We start from the raw sequence: 6,138 nt of genomic DNA, 5'->3' as shown, positions 1-6,138 counted from the left end.
GTCCCTCCGACATGTCACGATTTGGGAAGGACGTCACGTCCTTCAGTCCATCTTGTGCCTTCTGTATTTGCAGAGTGCAGCGAACAGGGTTGGGAACCCACGCCGAATGTTTAATGGGGACATATTTAAAAGATGGAGATGTGTTCTCCCGTCACCTAGCCGGTCTCTGTGGCAGTCCCTGGTTGCTGAATCCCAGGCGCTTCGGGCCCGTCCCTGGGCCACCAGCCTTCCGGTGCCAGAACCCTCTGCTGGGAGTGCTCTGTTCGTGATTACTCAGCAGTGAGGAAATTGCAGCGAGGCTCGGGCCTGAACGGGGGCCGAGTGTCCCCTTCGCCGTCCTCCAGGCTGCGTCCTAAACCGCTGTGCCTCTGCCGCGGAGGGGACAGGCGCTGCCTTCCGTTTGCAGCAGCTGCATTCACATTCATTACGCCCCCTCAGCCGTCCCCTGTGCCTGTCACTCCTGGCCAGCGTCCTCCGCTTTAAATTAGCAGACCAAATTAGAGGGAGTTGGGGAGGGTGTCCCTGGAGGCCAGGTGCCCTCTGCTCCTTGACCGTGGATGACGACTTGCTCAGGACCAGGAATGGCGGGCCGGCTGTGTAAGGCGGTCCTCGGAGGGAGTTCAGGGGCACGAAAGTGGAGAAGGCTCTGCCTTTGGCATTTATTTCAACTCCCCACTTCCTTTGGGGTGAGGGGAGGAGCTGAGAGAGCCTCCTGCTGGCTGGCAATTACGCCCCTCCCCCCCCTGCCTGCGGGCGGAGCAGCTCTAGAACCCGGAGCCTTCCCTCCAGGCCCCTCCCTTTACCTTGTCCCTGCCTCTAGCAACAAGGACAGGCAGCTGAGTCTGTGGCTGGAGCTGCTGAGGGCAGTTAAAGTCCCTGAGCTGTTTTCATCATCTGAAAAATGGGAACACCGAGACTGCCTCTGGGGTCCTTTGTGAAATCCACATGACTTCCTGCTTCTTCCCTGTCTCCTGTCTGACGCCCCCTGCCCTGTGCTCAGCATGGAGCTCCTTCTCCGCTCACACCTGTGCCTGGTACATATTTGTTGAGCAAATGAACGTGACAGCGATTTGCACAGTGATAGCTGAGGACACCCCATCCCTCGTCTTCCTGCTCCCTCCCCGTCTCTTTCCTGTCCTTCGCAGCAACTGAAGGGTGAGCAGCTTTGATGGCCCAGATTTTCAGATCCCCTAATTGGTGGGTGGCTCTATGTGACAGGCCTGGAGTGGGGAGCGGTATGAGCTTGGCCTGAGAGGCATGGCGGGCTCAGCCTCCTGCCTTCCTCAGCTCAGCTGCCTGGCTCTGGACCCCGGTGAGCAGGTTCTGTGGGAGCCTCCCGGCCAGTCTCGCGCTCCTGAGCTCGGTGCCATGGGCAGCCATAGCCCTGAAGGTCGAGTCTTTTCCCACTGGCTGCGTCGGGATGCTCAGCGGGCCGGTGGGCTGAGCAGCAGCAGGTCCGCATGTGTTTCTGAATGAGACATTGTTCCCAAGCAGTCACCAAGTGTGACGATGTGCGCTGTGTCGCGAATGGGACACTCATGAAATATTAAAGTGCGTCTCTCTTCCTGTCAGCCTCCCGGAGGCCCCGCCGGCCTCTTGATTTTATCTGTCTTTACGTAAAGAGCCCCAGGGAACAGTTCTTAGCGCTTTTCTAAATAACCTTGGTGCTTCTGCTGTGTGGTGAGGTCCATGGCTTACATTGGTGACACTCTGCCTGGGTGACCTGGGGAGATACCTTTCGGTGGCCCTCCCATCAACCTGTCCTCCAGGCTGATGCCTTCTCAGCTCCCTTATGCCCACCTCTGCCTCCCTCTCAACAGGAGACTTGACCCCAGTTTGTAGGGAATATGCTGTCACAGCTGCTCTGGACTGGGCCAGGTCCACGGCCAGTTGCCATGCAGCTGGGGAGGCGTCTGTTCCTCTTCTGAGGGAGAGGAAGCTTGGGCTCAGTGTGTATGTGGCCAGCCCAAAGGCACACAACCATTAAGTTCCAGAAGCAGGATTTGAACCCAGCCCGCACACCATGAACGCCCGTGCTCCGCTTGGAACTGCCATGCCCAGCACCCCCATCCCCGGCCACAGACTTGACCTCCCTAGGTTGCCATCTATGCGCCATGACCTTGAGCGAGCTGCATTAGCCATGCTTCAGTTCCCTCTCCGTAAAAGGACCTAAGTGCCATCTTTCCTCCTCATAAGAGCGAACACTCCTGGGGACAAAGGCCATGGTGGAGAGGGTCAGCTTCAGCGGCAGTCTCTGCCACAGGGCTCAAGATCTGTGCCATCATCATCTTTGCCCTGGCCGCCCTGCGTGGCCACACGTCCTTGGCCTGGATGCTCAGGGCGGGGGCTGGGCCGCCCCACTCCCGCACTTCCTGTGAGTTCCGCATGGCTGGATACGGGCTCCGTCAGGTTGCTCAGTGTCTGCTGAGGAGCCTGTGGGGACCTCCTAGAGCCACTTGCCTTTGGGATTTCCTGTTCCTCCAGGCTCGTTGGGGTGGCCTCCCCAGCAGAGAGCACTGTCATGGCAAGGGAGGCATTCTGCCCCTGGTGGCCAGCACCCTGCTTGACCCCTGGGAGCTTTTGGCCAGGTCCTGCCTAGGGTACCTTGTTCCTCCCTCCCAACCACCTCCCACCCCCGGTTAACTTCCCCTGGCATAGACTCAGATTGGCTTCTTCCAGGAAGCTTCCACCAGGAAGCCGATTCCTGCCCCGAATCCGCTCTCCTCTTACCGAGTATTTTCAAGTTGCTTTGTGGGGAGCGTGTCTGTGTGATCCTCCCAAACTGAGCTGTGACAGGATCTGGCTCCTCGACGGAGCCTGGGCTGAGGACCGTGCAGCTGGGGAGGTGGCGGCGAGGACGGGGAGGCTCGCGGAGGTGGCGTGGCCGTGGGTTCGGAAGGCGGAGGAGGGTATTGGAGAGTGGGGGGTGGGAGCGGGCGAGGGCAGATGCGGAGGCAGATGGACAGCCCTTTCTGTCTAGAGCACCCGAGAGGGGCCGAGAGGCCGCGCTGGGCGAGGGTCCCCGCTCACAGGGCCTCACGGGGCCTTTGGGTGCTGAGCACAACCACGGCCGGTGATTCCCGAGGGTCCTGTGTGATGCCTTCCTCCCCTAGTTGGATGTAGGTCACAAAAAGGCAGGGCCCGCCTCTGACTTTCTCTGTTGTATCTGGTGCTGGCACAGTGCCCGGTGCATCTAACGGGGACCGCAAAGCCCTCGAACGAACGTGTGCACACTTGAGCTAAGGCGAAGCCAGTTCTCACACACACACACACACACACACACACACACAGCTGCAGAGTGCCCTGGCCAGTGGCCACCCATGGCCATTTCCTTTGGCCTCTGACCAGCGGCGTAGGCTGCATGGGACACTGTCTCCTCCTCAGGTCCCGGTCCCAGGCAGACTGGGGGGGAGGGGTGGCACACGTGCATGGTTGGGTCACAGGCCTTTCCCTCTTCGAGATGCAGCCAGCCTGCGCCCCGCTTGGGAGGGTTGGGGCCTTTGGTTCAGAGGTCTGAGGAAATGGGGCGCCCGTGTTACCCGGGGAGGTGTTGGGAGCCGCCAACGCTGGGGCGCTGTTCTGCTGCTTTCTCTCCCTCCCCAGGACACATTCTTGCCTCCATCTCGCCAGCTTTTTATTTTAATTTACGAGCCTGCCGTAGCACCAATGAAGACATACTGTGCCACCTGCAAAAAACACCGCAGAGTTCTAATTCCATGTGGTTCAAAGCCACGCCTGTGGCCGGAGCTGCCGCAGAAATCAGGCGGGCAGGCTGCCGGCCCCGCCCCGGCCTCCTGGGCTTGCTCGGGGTTCCTGTTGGCCTTGGGCTTAACGAGGCCTTCTGACTTATTTTTCGATGCATTATTTGTTGAAGAAAGAAAAGCTGCTTTAATGGAAGCTTTTAAAATCCAGGAGCTTTGGTTTCCTCTACTTCATCAGGCAAAGTGGATTCAGTTAAGTAGTTTTATTAAAAAAAAAAGAAAGTATGTATTTATGAAGGTTTCAAAAATTAGATTTTTCACTTCTTTCTCTCCAAGAACCTAAAAGCCAAACTTGGAAAATATTTTTTGTAGTGGGGTATGTATATTCACTGAGCCAGGAAATACAGCCACTTTATAAAGGCTCTGCATTCCTACATTTCATAATTTTTCTGTCCTGTGCTCTTGAGTTCTCTTCCGACCTGGCCTCCTGGCTCGGTGACAGGAGGGTGGTCAGTTCAGGCTGCAGTTTGTACATTTTCACAGAAAGGATAAGAGCTGTCAGGTGGGGAAGGGTTTTGGAAGATCCAGGTAAACTGCTTTTCAGGTTGTGGGGAGCTCAGTGAAGCCTAAAGAGAGGGGGGTCCAAGAAGTGGTTTAAAAGGAGAGGCTTGCGGAGTGCAGGCCCATAGGGTGGAAGGCAGGGCCTGACCCCTGGGGGCCGACATGGTGAATTGTGTGAGAAGCAGCAGCTGGCCTCTGGCCTCCGGCTCCAGCACATGGCCACTTGGCATGGTGGAGCTGTGTGTTTGGGGAAGTAGGTGGCGCCAGTGATGCTCACCGTCACCGAGGGACCAGGCCTGTCTCAGGCTGAGGCCTAAAGGGCGGTGGCCCCAGGGACCTCTCCCAGGCCCTCCACCTTCCAAGCAAGAGTGTGGTCCCACCTTCAGGCCTCCCCCAGGCTCTGGCCGTCCCTGACCGCCACCTCGGGGCTGTGCATTTGGAGTCTCTGGATGAGCTGGGTGGTTCTGGGGGGTCCTTCACCCTGGGCGTGGGCGCTGGAGCCCAGAGTCTTCAGGACACACCTGTGAACGCCCTTCCTGCCGTCTCATCCCAGGCCCGGCTGCCTCAGAGGTGACCATGCCACCTGGGAAGGGCTGGAGAAGGAAGCCGGGGGGCGCGCTGTGTGTCCCTCCTCTGCTTCCTCCTCCTGCCTGGGTGGGAATCCCCAGAACAACACAGCTCTCTGGGTCTCCCCCTGGCTGGACTGCATCCGGCTCCCCACTTGTCAGCACACAGCCCAGGCCTTGCCCAGGCATCACAGAGTAGAAAGCTCATCTGTTTTCCAAGAAAGGATGCTGAGAGAGATGGCCAAATTGAGTTAGGAGTGCCAGGAATCCAGACCCGCGGGCGGCCGCCGAGTTCCTGTAAGGCCCGCCCGCCTGCGTCACAGCTGCTGGCCGCGCGGAGACAAGGCCGCTCTCCCCGTGGCGGCCACAGCGGCTTGATTTGCTGCACACTTCACATCAATCCTCGCTCCTTCTCCAGACTTTTCAGCCTTTGCCTCGTGAGTGAGGCCCCTGAATTTCTAGGTGCTCCAGGGTTTTAGAGGAGGAGATATTTTCTTCCCAATTTCTCCGTAAACACGTTCTGAACGCCTGCTCTGTTTGAGACCTGTGGCAGGCTCCCCAGGGGACCAGGGACGAGCTCAGTCCACATTCCAGGGGGTTGGGGAGAAACCCATTGTGCAGGTGCAGATCCGTTTGCTCCTTGGAGCACTGCCAAGCACCAAGTAGCAATGCTCACTGTGCCACCGTGATGACCAAGACGAACCCGCTGGGGAGGGGAGCGGTGTGTCAAGAGGTAGGGAGACGGGATCGCAGGCCACTGCTGAGGCCCATGGCAAAGCCTGTGTGGTCTGGGTGGGTGGACCAGGTCTGAGCAAGCGACATTGAAGCTGAGCCCTGCAGGATGAGCTGGAGTTAGCCAGGTGAAGGGAATGGGGGAGGGGACGATCGTTCCAGGCAGGGGACTTGCCCTGTGAAGGTGTGGCATCCAGAGAGAGCACTGTGTGTCCAAGAACCTGCGCGAAGACCAGAAAGCGTGTGGCGTGGGGAGCGAGGGTGAGGTTGGCCGGCGTGGCGCAGGCGTCGGCCTGGGGCCCTGGCGACAGAGCCCAGGCAGCCTGGCGAGGAGCTTATGCGGCAGGCTTAGGGAGGCACCGGAGGGCCCGGGGCGGCGACGTCCCTGTGGCTTGGAGGAGAAGGCCAGGTGGCAAGATTGTGTGGCAAGACTGTGTGAGGAGATCGTTTAGAGACCATGAATTTGCCGTTAGTAATCCAGGTGACAACTGGACCAGAGTGTGGCAGCGGAGCCAGAGAGAAGTGACAGGTTCAAGAGGGGAAGAAAAGGAACCTACAGGACTTAGACATCAGTCGGA

This window comes from Pteropus vampyrus, unplaced genomic scaffold, assembly GCF_000151845.1.
Source record: "Pteropus vampyrus isolate Shadow unplaced genomic scaffold, Pvam_2.0 Scaffold142, whole genome shotgun sequence".
NCBI lineage: Eukaryota > Metazoa > Chordata > Mammalia > Chiroptera > Pteropodidae > Pteropus > Pteropus vampyrus.
Note: the sequence above shows the minus strand (reverse complement) of the source record.